The sequence below is a fragment of the Dasypus novemcinctus genome, chromosome 24 (genome assembly GCF_030445035.2).
Source record: "Dasypus novemcinctus isolate mDasNov1 chromosome 24, mDasNov1.1.hap2, whole genome shotgun sequence".
Classification (NCBI taxonomy): Eukaryota; Metazoa; Chordata; class Mammalia; order Cingulata; family Dasypodidae; genus Dasypus; species Dasypus novemcinctus.
Genome location: NC_080696.1, coordinates 14,651,238 through 14,668,104, shown reverse-complemented (window position 1 = coordinate 14,668,104; position 16,867 = coordinate 14,651,238). Strand labels below are relative to the sequence as shown.

The following is a 16,867-nucleotide window of genomic DNA, read 5'->3' as shown; positions in this document are numbered from 1 at the left end:
CTGGAGGCTTAACTTGTTCCTTTAATTGGGCCATATCTTCCTATTTCTTGGTGTGGATTGTAATTTTTTGTTGGTGCCTTGGCATCTGGTTTACTGGAGTATTTATTCTGGGTGCAGTTTCTCTCTTTAGTTGAGGGCTTTCTTACCCTTTTTCCCTTGCTGGTTATGTAGTAGGAGCCAAGGATGTAGTGGGTGCTGTAAGCTGTGGAGGCTCAAGCTGCCTGCCTTGCCCCAGGGACTGATGAATCTTCTCTCCCCTTTCTCCTTTGTCAGGGGTAGGGACAGAGCCACAGTTGTGTGAAATAATCCAAGTTGTGTGGGTCTAGACTGTAGTTTCCCAGAGACTAATGAAGCTTCAAGCCTCTTTCTCCCCTGCCTGGGGCAGGGATGGGGCTGCAGCTGTGAGCAGCAATCTATGCCATGCGGGTCCAAGTTGACCACAGTTGCTCCAGTAAACTTCCAATTATTCAGTCTGTGCCAGCTGAATGTACCTACAGTTATCTGGAGAGGCTGGTGTAGGGCGTGCAAGTTTCTTCCTTGCTAGAGGTAGGCCTAAAGCCTAGGCTAGGGCTGCAGGCCGATCTGGGTGAATGAAACCAGTCTCTACAGTCACCATGATTTTCAGTCAGCCTGGATTCCCCTCATGCTGGGGGTAGAGTCAAAATGGCAGCTACCAGCCTCTTTCCAACTGGGATAGTTTCAAACTTTAGCTGTTCTTATGGTTATACTTTAGGCAGCTGAATTTACTAATCAGTAGCTGAAATTGGTGGCCAATCCTCTTTTTCCTCCCTGTTTTTGGGAAATAGAGCTTTCAATTCCAGCCACAGAATAGGTCCTGAGGCAGCTCGCACTTCTGGAGTAGGATGATCACCAGACTCTGTGATGTGGCCTGTAGTTTCTTGGAGAGGCTGGCATAGGTCCCCCCAGTGTCCTCCCTGCCTGAGGTGGAGCTGGGGCTTATGCCAGAGCTGCAATCTGATCTAGATGGAAAGAAGCTTGTCCCTACCAGCACTGTGATTTTTAGTTGGCCCAGGTTCTCCTTGTGCCAGGGGTGGAGTTAAGATGGCAGCTACTGGCCTCTTTCTGACTAGGACAGGTTCAAACACTAGCTGTATTTAGGATTATACTTTAGCCCACCAAATTTTCTAATCAGTAGCTGAAGTTGGCGCCCTACCATCTCTTCCTTCCCCATTTTTGGGAAATGCACCTTCCAATTGCAGCCAGGAAATAGCTCCCGAGGCAGCTTATGCTGTTAGTGGAGGATGGGCATCAGTCTCCAGGACATGGGGTTCTCTACTTACAAATCTTCTCTACAGATGGGCAGTCTCCTTCTTCTGTTCTTTCAAGGATGTTGCAGGATACTCTTTTGGTCGCCTGGAGCCCCTGAAGAGGTGTTTTAGATAGCTTTGGATGATTACTAACTGCCCTGTAGAGCAAGCTGACTCTAGGAGCTCCTTACTCTGCAGCCATCTTGCTGGTTGTCCATGGAGTTTTCTGAGTATTTTTTGATGAACTCAACTTTTAGAGATAAGAACTAGCCTCTACCTTAGGGATTCTTATAGCATGGCTGGGAAACTGAGGGTGAAATACAGAAAGACAATTGTGACAGTTTGAAGTATTTTGTGAATGCCAGAAAAGATTATGTTGTTAAAACTAATACATTCCTGTGGGTGTAAGACCAATTGATTGCATTAGGTTAGTTAAGGGACCTTTAATTAGATCACTTTAGGGTTTTTGATTGGACTATATCAGGTTGGGTCTTTGCCCTCTTGATGGGTCTTATATAAGCTGAGAACAATGGAGCTCTGCCATTTTGACCCTGCCATGTGAGAGGGACAGCAACCCCCATTTTGCCTACAATTGCAGAAAGACAGAGAAGCCCCAAGAGGCTCAAGGAGACAATGCCCAGGGGGAGATGCCTGATCACCCCCAGCTGAGCTCTGGAAGGAAGTGGCACAGCCTAGACTGAGAGAGGAAGCCTGGAAAGAAATAAGCCATATGCCTGATCACCCACAGCTGAGCTCTGGGAGGTGGTAAGTGGGCGTGGAAAGGGTAGGGATTGGGGGGGCAGGGACCTTGGCAGATATGGGCCTCCATCTTGCCTTGCAACATGGCAGGATGCCAGGATCATCAGTAGCCAACCTTGGTGAGAAAGCCTCTCTGATGGTGCTTTAATTTGGACATTTCCTCAGCCTTGGAACTGTAAACTTTTACCCCAAATAAATCCCTTTTATAAAAGCCAACACATTTCTGGATTTTTTGCTTTGGCAGCTTTTGGCAAACTAAGACAATGAATTGTGTGTGATGGGGAGACATGTAGGCAAGAGGGACATGAAATAGGACTTCATGAATGGTGGGGCATCAGCTGAGCCTCAAAGGTGATTTCAGAAGGGTGTTCCCAAATAAGAGATGGGGCCAGAACAGTACGGACTCAGGTTGGGATATTAAGGTGTATTAAGGGAACACTGAGAAGACTGGCCGTCACAGCAAAGGTCTGCAGTTGGAATTGGTGAGTGATGAACGTGTATGGGAAGAGATGGGTCATTTTAGAAGCCTTGTGGCAGTTTGGATTGTTTATGAATTCCAAAAATAGAAATTCGATTGTGCTTGTAAATTGATCTGTTCCTCTAGGCGTATTAGATTGTATTAGGTTCAGAAGTTTCACTTTCACTTGATTAAATTATGATGGGGGCTTTGATTCTGCCACATCAGTGAGATGTTTAGTCCCCACCCTCTTGTTGGACAGGAACTCACAAAGAAAACAACATGGCAGAGGAGAGAGTTAGAGTTTTGATGCTGAAGCCCCAGGAAGTAAAGATACACAGGAGAAGAACACAGAAGAATAGAGACGGCTCCATAGACATGGCAGAGGCCCCAGGAAGAGAGAGAGCTAGATAGTCCACAGCTGACCTCGTGGAGCGAACAGAACAGCTGAGCTTGGGAAGAAAAGAGCCCTGGGGAGAGTGACAAACCTTATACGAGGCTACAGCTGAGATCAGAAGCTGGGACCACGGAGCCTTAAGAGAAAGAAGGAAGGTTGAAATCCTGCAGACATCACCTGCTATCTTGCTCCAAAATGTGGCCAATGACTTTGGGTGAGAAAGTACCTCTTATAGTACCTTGAGGTGGACTCTTTAGGGCCTTGTGATTGTAAGCTTCTACCCCAAATAAATACCCTTTATAAAAGCCAGCAGAATACTAGTACTTTGCCTCAGCAACCCTTTGGATGACTAATGCAGGCCTATGAAAGTAAAGCCTACAAACTGAATTTTTCCTCTTTTCTGTTCAGATCATCTTCTCTTTGATGAACCAGAAGTAGCTTCATTTTTTTTTTTTTTTTGCTTTGAAACAACCTTCAAAGGAGAAGGCCATGATGGAGTTGTTCCAAGGAGTGTAGTTTTCCTTTCTTAGGGGATTAGTCAGAAAGCAACAAAGCTGGCTGCAAGGACGTTGCCCACTGTGTGGCCCACAGGTGGTGGTATCCATGGGATCTCAGAACCCATACTCAAAGGCAATTGGTCTCAAAGAGACAGGCTAGGCTTCCTATTTTCATCTTAGAAACTCCATTTCTGGACTTACTAAACTTTTAAGGTCCTTTCCCCAAGTCTCTACTCCCTGAAAAATTTCCAAAGAAATGTCAATAGCAAATTTTCTTTCTTTTCTTTCAGATTTTTGTATTTGATTCTTTTGGGGGGGCTTCTCTTCTCTTTGTTAAATTTGGATGGATATATGTTCTACCTCCTTGAAAATGTACCAGGGGAGAAGATTGGGCCTTACCATGTCAGATTCAAGACTTCTGAAAAACATATTCTGGCTACTGGGTGGAAACAGCTCAAATGCTGTGCTTGGCTCTGACATGGGGTTATTGTCAATGTGGGAAGTGTGTCAAGCATACTGAGCCTCTTAATCTTTCCTTAACCCTTCTTTATAGCTCTGACAGCCTGCGTCCAAGAACACACATAAAAAGTAAGTTGGAGCATAAGTGGCATTTTAGTATCAGGTTAACAATGAATATGACTATCAGCCTTCAGGGTTGGAGGAGCGTGTTGCCAGCCTCTGAGCCCACAGAAGGTCTGTGAAAGACTAGAGGACAAGCTAAAGCCGATCAATAGCTGTGAGCAAATGAGGTCACTGTCCTGCCTTCCCCAAGCTTTCCTATTAAATGTTTGAGAATAGGTTGGTCATAGCTTTAAAAATCAAAACAGGTAAGGAAAAACATATACACAGTCACCACCTTGCCTCTCCCCCCATTTTTAAAATAGAAAATGAGAATAAATATCTAAAAAAAAAAATACTGGGCTCCTGGTTTCATCAAAGAACAGTTTCCTCTTTTCTCAGGATTATTGAGGAGGTTGTTCCTATACAATGGTGGCTTTTCCAGATCTTTTTCCATCTCTTGTTCTCCCCACACCAGTTGAAAGATGAAGAGAATGAACACACCAAAAGGAGAAGGTAAGGTTTGGGACTGTATTCTCCCACTGTGTTCTCACAGATGCCTCTCCCTTCCATATGATAGTTATATTCTAATGTAACTTTTGCATACCTATGACAAAATATGATGGAATAAGCCTCAGATTTTTGTGCCATGAACTTTGAGAATATATTTGAAACTATAGCTACAGGTCAAATTGTGGCTTGGACATTGGGTAACATTTTATTTAATAAGTCAAAAGGAATTGGTAAGCGGAAATCCTGGGTGGCTTTTCATGGGTCATCCTACTAATGGCTTGAGCCCTGAGAAAACACTTCCACTGGATAATGCAATGGGCTGAAACCCATGTACACACAATGGTATTGATGGACAACAAGGGTATTTATTAAAAGACGGTAGAGGGGAAGTGGCTGTGGCTCAGTCAGTTTGGCTCCTTCCTACCAGATGGGAGGCCCTCGGTTCAAGTCCTGGGGCCTCCTTGTGAAGGCAGGCTCGCCTGCAAGCGCAGCAGAGAGCCGACTCAGCAAGGTGATGCAACAAACACAAACAAACAAAAAAAGGGAGACAAGTAAAAACACAGAAGAATGCATAGTGAATGGACACAGAGCAGACAGCAAGCAAGCTGCAAGGCGGGGGGGGGGGGGGGGGGAAGGATAAAAAAAGAAGGTAGGGAATACTTAGATACTTGGGGAACCAACAGTTACATTTTCCCTTGCAGCAGGCAAATCAGAACAGAATCAGTGGTGTGCTGGAGCTAGCTCATTCTGACTCACAAGAACTAACTCTTAGATTTTGTGAGCCCTTGATAACTTGAAATTGACCACAATGGAATTTGCCAGAAATTGGCAAATGCTCCCCACCTCCACTCCCAGAAAGCTAATTGTTATTTGCCAGCACGCCACTGCAAGAAGTCCAGATCATCCTCCTTAAAGATTTCCCAGTGCTCCACAGTCCCTGGGGAAATGTCAGACAGAGGTTTTTCCTCAAAGATTTGTTAGACTTGGGAAGGCTACTCTGGCCTGCTCTGTGCTAGACCATTTTTTTTTTTCATTTCAGATGAGTAATGTGCTGACGTCGTAACAAGGTTTGAGGGAGGCACATCTCACACAAAAACATCAGCACCCATTCATCATGCTTATGAACCACAAAAGGATCTTAGATCATTTTTTCTTAGGCTTTTGGTCACAGTGAAATAGACATCATAAGACTAAGAAAAAGTGGTGGGTCAAAAGTTTGCACATGCACCCATCAAATACAAAGCCAAAGAACATTCAGACACTACCCACACTGCCTCTGGCCCTCTTTTTATCTGAACTCGCCTGAGCCCTAGAGAAAATGGTGCTCACTCCATGTTTGGGGCTAAGAGGAGAGGGACCTAATCCACTATCTGCAACCAACTCCATGGATGGATGATCAAACATAAAATTCCTCTCCCTCTATATCTTTCTCTCTCTCTGCTTAGATTTCCCTGGGGTGAAAATCATAGAACCATAGTGAAATCCAATTAGTTTGTATTTTTGCCTAATTTGGGATGGAAAACGAAAAAGGACAAGTGTTTTTCCTTATCTGCCTATGAAAACATACATATCAAAAAGTGTATGTTGGATCCTTAAATACAGGTGCTTGGGATATTTGCAGATCTGTCCATTTCTCCTCAGGATGAATATAATAATGATGTTAAGTGACATTTATTGAGCACTGACAATATTCCAAGCACTGCTTTAAAGCACTTTTTGTGTATTTATGTCTATGATATACGTAGGCTGTAATCAGTCTAATTTCCATTCAAGGATGTAGCAACTTTACTTAAGAAATGCCCTTCTTCAAGTAAGGAAAACATTGCATGATTGTGCTGGGGATAGCAAGCTGATTTGGAGATTTTCTCCTAAAATCTACCGTATGGCCCTTTTGGATCCTCTCAGCCTCATGATGAGGGTTCCTCCATTAAAGAACTTTGGAGTGTCTGATGCTGGACTTTTCTCTGCTCAGCCCACTAACTTGATCCCTGTTATAGTATGCCAGGCTTCTAACACAAATACCACACAGTGGGGTGGCTTAAACAGTGGGAAGTTATTGTCTCACAATTTTGGAAGCCAGAAGTCCAAAATCAAGGCACTGGCAAAACCATGCTCTCTCCCTGGAGTCTGCAAGCATTCAGCCGCTGGCTCGCGGCGTCCTTGGGCTTCCTTGGCTTGCACCTCCGCCTCAATCACATGGGGATCTCTCGCTCTTTGCCTCTGTTCTTCTGGTTTCTGCTGATTCCGTTTTCTGGCTTCTCTCTGTGACCATTTTTTTGTTAGGCTCTCCATAATCCCATAGATTTAGACCCACTCTCCTTCAGTTGGCCGCACCTAAGGAGGCCCTTCCAAGATCCTGTTCACAAACGAGTCCACACCCTGACATACTTTAACATATTCAAAGATGCTTTTTAACAAATAGGGATATGATCACAGGAACATGGATTAAATTAAGAACACGTATTCCATGGGCTACAGTAATTAAATCTACCGCATCTCCATCTCCTAGTCTTCCAAAGCTATTTTTTGGCACCCTCTCAAAGGGCTTGGGGATTCTATCAGCAAGGTTGTTTTCCCCTTACATTAGGATGCTAGTCTTCTCTTTGAGGCTGTGTTCTCTGATGGCAGCTGGACTGTAAGTATATTGATGGTAAATACACTTACAAAGATCAGATCCCAGAATCAGGGTCTTTGCAGATTCTCACTTATACCCTCCCTCTCTGGAGATGCAGGGGGTACATATCTCTGTCTCTGAACACAGATAGGGTGTCTGAAATTTACCCCAGGCCTATGTTTTTCCAGATTTTTTAGGGCCAGTGTTATGTCCTGATTCCCAAAAGCAACAGTCCTTTTGATCATTGCCTAGAAGAGTTTGTCCACATCAATCCCTCATCCACTGCACAGCATTCACATGCAAAGACCTCTCTGGAGGTAGCCCTCTTCATTTGAAGACGGTACTGACTTTCTTTTTTTAATCACACAAAATCTTATTCCCAATGCCCCCAAAACTTGCAACACTCCAATGTCCCTCAAATATGAGTGGAAATACAAACTGTAGTTCCTCCATACCGTGAAATAATACTTGGCAAAGAAAAGAACAAACTATCGATACACATAACGAAATGGATAAATCTCAAAAATATGCTAAGTGAAAGAAGCCATACTCAAAAAGTAATGATTTTTAAACATGTCTTCCTATCAGTAAGTTGAACTTTCTGTCTCTTCCTCTTACTTTTCTTGGTTACAGCCTTTGAAGCTCTGTGGAAATAGCCTTAGATACTCTTCCTTATCAGAGTCCTGCACACACTGAAACACAATCATTCTGCCCTGCTCCCATCTTTCCCAGTTAGTGTACCATTACACTGCATGGTCTTGTTTCACAAGGGAAGCTCCATTTTAGTGATAACCTATATTAAGAATATGGGGAAGTGGACTTGGCCGAATGGATAGGGCATCTGTCTACCACATGGGAGGTCCACGGTTCAAACCCAGGACCTCCTTGACCTGTATGGAGCTGGCCCATGCGCAGTGCTGATGCGCGCAAGGAGTGCCATGCCACACAGGGGTGTCCCCTGTGTTGGGGAGCCCCACGTGCAAGGAATGTGCCCCGTAAGGAGAGCTGCCCAGTGCGAAAGAAAGTTCAACCTGCCCAGGAGTGGCAGCTGCACACATGGAGAGCTGATGCAGCAAGATGACAAGCATGGGACTGTGTAACAGGGAATCTAGTGGTGGAAGAAGGACTATGGTTAACACAACAAATATGAGAACATTCTCTCATGAATGATAACAAAAATGTAACACTAACCCAGGGTGTTAATAATCAGGTGGGTTGGGGGAAAAATATACCAAAGGTAAGATATGGGCAATAGTTAGCTTATAGTTTGTAAAAACTATTTCACAGCAATGCAAGGTGGTGGAGTCCTGCATGATGATGTGCAATGCAAGTTTGTTTTGTAAGTTCACAACTTCTACTTTACACTTACTGTTTATGGGCATGTATGTATGATTTACTTCAATAAATTTTTGTTTTTAAAGAATATAGGCTTAATATTAAAACCAAGCGGAAGAAATGGTGCTGGGAAATAGGAGCACTTTAGAATTTCCCCCAACCTCCATCTCACTAAGGACTTGTCAGTTCTCTAGAGGCCAGATCACCTAACTTTCCAGATACCCCCACAGAGACTTGCCCTGTGCACCTTCCATCAGTCCAGCTAATTTTTTTAGGCCCTTTCTAATCTCTCTTTTCCATTCCCACTTTCATAAAGTATTTTATAACAATGATTGAGAACATGTTTTAGTTTTCTGACTGCTAAAGAAAATATCATGCAATGGATTTGCTTAAACAATGGGAATTTATTCACTCACAGTTTAGGGACTAGGAGAAGTCAAAATCAAGGTGCCAACGAGGCAATACTTTCTTCCAGAAGATTGGGGCCTTCTAGGGCTGGCTGACAGTGATCCTTGGTCCTTGGCTTTTCTGTCACTTGGCAATCCACGCAGCCTCTCCTGGCTTTTCCCTCCCCTTCTAGGTTCTGTTGAGTTTCAGCTTCTGGCTTCTCCATGTGACTTTCTCTCTGTGTGTGAATTTCATTCTGCTTATTAAGGGCTCTAGTAAAAGGATTAAGAGCCATCCTCATTCAGTTGTGCCACATCATAACTGATGGAATCTTCTCAAAAGGTCCAATTTGCAATGGGTTCACACGCAGAGGAATGGGTTAAGATTAAGAACATATTTTTCTGGGGTACATAGCTCCAAGCTACTACAGAACTAGATTTTGTTCTGCAAAATATCTAAGTTAAGACAAAGTTAAGATCCTAATAGTGTGCTGCTGTCTGTTGCAGGAAATCTGGGTGGGGTGAAGATATTTGAAAGTGCTGCTAGGAGCAAGGATGATGAAGGATAAGGGGCTTTGGGGAGGATGGGTTCTGGAGCCTATCAACAGCCTGGGGAGAAGAAGCTTTTGTGAGCTGTATAAACCTGTGCAACATTCTATTGCTTTATGAGCTTAACATAATGTATTGCTTTTTCCCCCATCAGTTCTTGACTTCAAGAAAATATTTCCCAACTTGCAATAAAATTTCTTTTAGTTTGTCTTGCAAATTTAACTGTCTTTAGCACTAAGTAGTTTTAATCAATTAAGCAGTTATGACTTCTAAATATTGTGAGTCTAGAAAAAAACTGACTCAGAGTTTTGTGTCTTTGCAATATTCACACACACATACTCCTCTTTTTGGTATACTTGGGGGGCTCCTAAAGGCTGGAAGGATGTGGAGTCAAAAGACATACAAAATGGTTATTTAGGGATTAGAGAAGATAGGTACTAAAGAAATTCAGAGGAGAGACTACTTCCATTTGGACTAAGCAGGCAGAGCTTTCTGAAGAAGATGGCGTCTGGGACGTTAAAGGATTGTTTGAATTTTTATAGATGGAAAGGATTTGTCAGGCCATTTGGGAGGAATGAAGATGTAAGCAAAAGAAGTATAGAAAAGAGTGTGGTGGGCAGAATAATGGCCCTCCCCAAAGGGGCCCACTTCCTAAACCCAGGAACCTGTGACTATGTTACCTTACATGGCAGAAGAACTTTGCAGCTGTGATTAAGAATAAGGACACCGAGATGGGGAGATTATTCTAGAATATCTGGATCGGCCCACTCTAATCACATGAGCCCTTAAAGCAGAGAATTTTTCCTGTTTGTGGTCAGAAAGAAATGTGATGATGGAGGAAGGGTCAGAGAGATGAGATGTTGCCAATTTTGAGTATGGAGGAAGGGGACATGAGTCAGGGAATACAGCTGGCTCTAGAGCAGAAAAGACCATGAAAGTGGACTGTCCCCTAGAGACTCCGGAAAGGAACTGACACATTGGTTTTAGCCCAGTGAGACCCATGTTGGATTTCTGACCTATGGAATAATAAGATAATACATTTAAATTATTTTAAGCCACTAAACTTGGCTACTTTGTTATGCAGCAGTAGAAAACTAACATAATGGGGACTGGGGGAGAGTGAGTGAATCTACTGAGGCAGAACTGGGGAACATGGAGATTTGGAACAGAGATTTGAAATGAAGGATGGAAATAGGTTATGCAAGATTTTGGTGTCTTCTAAAATTATATAGAACTAGTGACAGTTTCAAATCATTGATTAAAATGGATTCAAAGATATGTATGTTTTTGTAACAAATGTTTCACGTTGTGTTGTTGGTGGGATGATACAGAGAGTCCTGTATGATGGTATGCATGTTTGCATTATAAGTCCACAGCTTTTACTATATACTTATTGTTTATGTATATTCATGTATGAATCATACACTTCAAATAAAATTTTATTTTCAAAAGTACATATGTCTTAAGAAATTGTTAAGTCTCTTGTTATATCTCTTGTTAAGTCTCCTCAGAAGCTACGTACCACATTAAATGGCCCAACTAGCTGTTGTAGGACAAAAGCCCATTAAAGCAAGACCTCAACATAACTACAACCCAAACTGGCCTATTTTGTGTTGCAATTTCTTATACAACTATTTTCTATTGCAAAGAATCTGGATGGTCTTCTAGTCTGAAGGAAGTCTAGATTTTACTTTTCAATATAGACTCTATTTAATACTACCCTTCCCAATTGTCTAGATTGAAAAATGGGCCTGACCCTCTGTATTTGAAAATGCAGTACCTCAGGCCCCGGGGGGAAATCAGTGAGCTGGGCATTAAGAGTGTTGAGACTCAGCAAGATCAAGTGAGGTGCTTAGCTTCGCAAAGCCTTTGCATGAGAATGGGTACTTGGACCCCAGTTATTCTCCAGGAGTGCTGCCTGTTGTCTAGGTTATGGAGAGGAGCCTGGCTGTTCTTTGGGTCACAGGAATGGTAATTTTCAGGCAAATCCCTGGGCCTCCTGATGCCCACCTGTGAAAGACTCTGATGAAAGGACAGGAGCCTCTCTCCTTCTAAGTTGGTATTGACGATGGAGCAATACTATGGCCCCTTTCCACTACTGGCACCCTTTGAAAGGCTCTTCCTACCCCGTTGTAAAGAGGCTGCTTTTTGGGAGCTCATGAGGGAATATTCTCTGTAATGCTGTCTGAAAAAATGAATAAATGCTGCAAGCTGAGTCCTACTATACTGCATGTTGCCTCGATGTGTCTTCTTTTCAAACCGTGTGTCTCCCTTCCCTGCTGTGCTGTCTTAGCTTCGTTCAGCTCACGGTACCCAGTGTTGGGGAAAGGGCGAGAAGTGGAGTATTATGTGCACTCAGTGGGGTGAGCCAGAGTTGCTTTGAATGGGTTCAGGATATGATTCTACACACCCCTTTGTCTTGGTCTTTCCACAAGTAATGAGACTCCAAGACAATGTGAGAGGAAAATGGCGGCCTTTGTTTCATCTCAAACTAAAATCTACAAATAAAGGATCATACTTTGGAATGGAAAATTCTGTTTGCAAGAGACAAGTAGTTATCAGACTTACTTAAGGCCTACATTAAAATGAATTTGTTGGCATTTGTAATGTAGCAAGGATATATTGTCACATGGCAAGAGGCTGGGTGCTACTGGTTCTGAGTCTGTGCCTTGAAGGCTTCTGAAAGGAGAGGGCATTGCCTGTGGCCTCGATGGTACAGTGTGTTGATATTAACTTCATTCTATTTAGAATCTATATATGTATCAATTAACTTTTGCTGCATCACCAACTACCCCTAAACATAATGGCCCAAAAACAATCATTGTATTTAGAACATGATTCTTTAGGTTGGCTAATGGTTTTAGTGATATTTTCTGGGCTCTTTTATGTGTTCCTGGTTACCTGGCAGCTGGACGGTCTAGGACGGCCTCACTTACATGTCTGACAATGGGCAAGCTGGTTGGTTTTGGGGGAAGTCAGATGGAGAGTCTCATTTCTGCCCCATGTTTTCTCTCCCAGGCATCTTCACACAGTGGTTCAGTTCAAAAGGCATCCAGAGGGAAGCCTCCATGAACAAACATTTTTCAAGCCTCTGTTTGCATCATGTTTGCTAATGTCCCATTGGCCAAACCCAGATTCAAAGGGTAGAAGGACAAACTCCCTGTCTTGATGGAAGTCACACTGCAGAAAGGTATGCAAACAGGAGTGGAAAAAATTTACAAGGGAGTGGTTGTAGCTTGGTGGTTGAGCACCTGCCTCCTATGTACAAAGTCTGGGGTTCAATCCCTGGTACTTCCTTCAAAAAAAAGAATTTATGGCTATGTTGGTAATCTCCCACTATATGCAATGTTGTCATAAGAGCAGGCAGATCACAAAGAAACATAAACTCTGTGCTGATCAATAGCTCAATTTCCCTTCCTCTTACTAAATTTGGTTGTCATACCTGAATTCTCAACCTAATAGTGGTGAATTTAATATTATATAAGAGTCATTAAAAATTCAGACTCTTTGCCCCAGGAATTCTACTTCTTAAAATCTTTTCTAAGCAAATAATTCTAAATATGGAAAAAGTTATATGAAAGAAGATATTTCTCAATCTTTATAAATACAGGAATGGAAAATTGTAAATAGTTTAAATTGCCAACAAAAGAGGAATGGTTAACTGTATATCTATTTGGGAAAATATGATAAAAATTAAATTTATATGTATAATCATAAGAAAAAGTATTTAACTATAACAACAATTTTAAATGATATATAAAATACTGACAGAAAATGAAAATATATATAGATATTATTTGGGGGATAATGGGATTTGGGGTGACAATTTTTCCCCCATTTTCTACCTTTTTCTTTTCTTTTTTTTTCCCAGTAGCCATACTTACTTTTATAAAGGGAAACAACCTTTTTTATTAAAATTATTCTTCACTCCTGTAATGTGGAAGAATAACTTCCATTGTTATATGCCTTCTCTGGGGTGGTTACATACTGAGTAAGTTGCTTTGTTTAAGGTTGGTTGGGATGGGATTTCTTTCTTTCTTGGACTCTACCTGCTCTCAGATATGAAAAATCCAAGGATTGTGCTATCATGTGACCAAAAACTCAAACAAGATGCTCCTCCTTATGTTATCTTTATCTTGTCTTTCCCTGTGTGCTTTGACTTTCCATCCCAGAGAACATCAAATGTTCAAATTGTCCAGGGAGTCTGCAAAATGCCACCTGAAAAGGTGAGATAAGACATCACTAGTCAACCATTTGACTCTGACCAATGTTCCTGATGTAGTTGGTACAAGCCATGCTTGCTCAGACTAAGGCAGTACAACGTTGACTCCCAAGGGTTTACAACCTAGTCCAAGAAGCTCGCGTGTCAACTCGTAGTTTGTGGGAAGGCAAATGGTGAGCAGTGAAAAAGAGGCCCAGTTTCTGAGACAGCATAGGAAAAGGAGAGGTGAGTTTTATTTAAGGGTTGGTAGAAATGGAAAACCCTTTTGGAAGGGTTTGTGAGCACTCAAAATATATTTCATGTGACTTAGAAATTGTGTTTTTAAATTTTAATTTAAATAGCCATATGCACTCATGGCTGCTGTATAGGACATGGCAGCAGTAGGTCTTCCCAGCTATCCTGGCTGATGTTCTCAGCTCCAGGGTCACCAGGACTGAGGCAGGTGATGAAATGAACAAAAGTGGGAGGTAAGTATTGGAGAACACTAGACAGGGCTATAGAAATATAGATGCAGTGTGGATCTAACTCAATGATCTTTCCAGCATAAGGGGAAGGTTGGGTGAGTGGGACGCTGGAAGGAGAGCTTGAGGTCACACCCTGGAAGGTCTTAAATGGTAGGTTGAAAGTTTGGGCTTTATTCATAGGTAATTGAGAACTTTTTGGAGCAGAGTTATAACAAAGTTGTGTCTGCCCTTAGGAAGGTAACTAGAGAAGAGGCTGTAAACTGGTGGCCCACGGGCTGGATGGGCATGCCAGCAGGAGGTTGGTTTGGTTTCAAGGTATTTTATTTAATTAACTTCTTAACAACAGAGATTTTATATTATAAAAATAAATTCAGATTCCAAGCTTTCATTTAAAAAGCAAAAACCAAAAAGCAATATAGATCTATGAATGCTGCATCCATATTTCTATAGCCCTGTCTAGTGTTCTCCAATACTTACCTCCCACTTTTGTTCATTTCATCACCTGCCTCAGTCCTGGTGACCCTGGAGCTGAGAACATCAGCCAGGATAGCTGGGAAGACCTACTGCTGCCATGTCCTATACAGCAGCCATGAGTGCATATGGCTATTTAAATTAAAATTTAAAAACAAAATAAAAACACAATTTCTAAGTCACATGAAATATACTCTGAGTGCTCACAAAACTGTATGTGGCTCGTCTTCTGCAGTGAACAGTGCAGATATGAAGCATTTCCAACATCACAGAAAGTTCTATAGGACAGTGGTGGTATGGAGCCTAGTTAGGAGGCTCTTGCTACAAGCCAGGGGAGAAACACCAGGGCCTCTAACACAGACACTGGAAATGGAGTGTGATATCTTTCCTTTTTAGAGTATTCTTTTAGTTGACTTCTCACTGGCACAATTAAGCTGAAGTCTGCTGTGGAGCTCTTATTTTCTTGAGTGTTTGAAAGTACATTTTTGTTGCTTGTGGGACAATGTTTGACAAGTGTTCCAGGAGTGTGTATTGTGTGTATTTAACAATACTGATAATTTTCATCCTAAGTTAGTTTCTTTGAAATGTTTCCTCTTAGGTGCCTGAGAAACCTGAAGAGCTAAGTGCTATAAATGCTCATGAAAGCACCAAGTGGTAAGTATTTTGAGTGCTTTAGTGGAATAGTGCTCCAAATATTTGAAGCATTATTATTCTCAAAAAACACTCTCAAGATGCTTCTATTTATGACTTCCATCTATTAAGACTGGGCAGAGGGAGCTTGCTGATAATGATACGAGTGGTTCTGCCAGGTTTATTATGTTTCTGTGAAGCTCAAGGACCTGTGAACATGGAGTCACATGCATTGCTCCTCAGTCATCAGAGAAACACCAACCCTGGCTGAAGTCAGAAGGGCTCCTAGCTGGAGCTCAACAGGAAACTCAGCTTGGCTACAACCTAGTGAGTGAGAGATGGTGCTCACTCAATTATTCGTTACAAATGAATGTTGGGAGTCGTGTGCTACATGAGAGATGGTCAAAAAGGAAAAAATGCTCAGGCTTTGCCTTTGAGAAGCATCAGACTGGAAGACAGGAGAGCCAGAGATTAACTGTGGGGCTTGTGGGAAGCCCAGATTCCTAGCCCCGTCCCTTTGACTCTTGACAAGGTTGGTGGGAACCTCGTGGGAACCTTGCATGTAAAGAGAGTCAGTGACTCTCGCACCTTCCTAAGTTTTTTTTTTGTTGGAGAATAATGAACCTCATTCCTTGACTCAATGTCCCTTCTTTCAGTGGATAAGATAGTTGTTAACTTGCCCAAGTAATCATCTTCAAACAGCTTAAAGATTTTCTCCTTTGGCTAAGTTTATTCCTTCAACTATTTGGTAGACATGATGATGTCTTCCATAGCAAAAATTCCTTAGAGACTGTGTCACTGATTTTCCCTTATACCTATGTCTGGCAGGGAATGTGACATTTAAGAAATTAATTTGAGAAACTTAATACATCTTTTAAGGAAGTGTAATATGCCTACAGAAAAGTACACAAATGATAAATGTTCAGGTCAATTCATTTTAAGAAAGCAATTACACGTGCATATCCAATGCCCAGGTGAAGATGAAGATTTTTTTTTTTTAAGATTCGTTTTTTTATTTATTTCTCTCCCCTTCCCTCCTCCCTGTTGTCTGCTCTCTGTGTCCATTCCCTTTGTGTTCTTCTGTGTCCGCTTGCATTCTTGTCAGGTGGCACTGGGAATTTGTATCTCTTTTTGTTGCATCATCTTGCTGTGTCAGCTCTCTGTGTGTGCGGTGCCACTCCTGGGTGGGTTGCATTTTTTGTGGGGGGTGGGTCTCCTTGTGGGGCGCACTTCTTGCGCATGGGGCACCCCTACACAGGGGGCACCCCTGCATGGCATGGCACTCCTTATATGGGGCAGCACTGCGTGTGGGCCAGTGTACCACACAGACCAGGGGGCCCTGGGGATTGAACCCTGGACCTTCTATATGGTAGGTAGATGCTCTATCAGTTGAGCCACATCAACTTCCCAAGATGTAGATTGTTAATGACATTCCAGAAGCTTCCTCCTGTCCCACTCCATCACTGCCCGCTCCTCTTTTCTCCCTGAAGGTTACCGCTATCCAGAAATATAATATCACAATGAATTTTACCTGTTTTTGTACTTCACAAGCAATCATATGGTATGTACGGTTTTGTTATTGACTTTTTTTAGTCCATATTATGAATGTGAGATTTATCCATATTGTTATAAAGATCATTCATTTTACTGAAATTGATATTCATGCTATATGATATTGCATTGTATGATTATACCATAGTTTATTTATCCGCTTCACTGTTGATGGACTTTGATTGCTACCAGGTTT

The 16,867-nt window shown here is 42.2% G+C and overlaps 1 non-coding gene across 1 annotated transcript; it reads right to left on the bottom strand.

Annotated features, from left to right (window-relative positions):
* Positions 1 to 5,482: 5,482 nt before the first annotated feature.
* LOC111761323 (small nucleolar RNA U13) lies at positions 5,483 to 5,586 on the bottom strand. The gene has a single exon (XR_002794721.1). It is a non-coding gene; the product is annotated as a small nucleolar RNA U13 (small nucleolar RNA).
* Between the last annotated feature and the right edge of the window lie 11,281 nt (positions 5,587 to 16,867).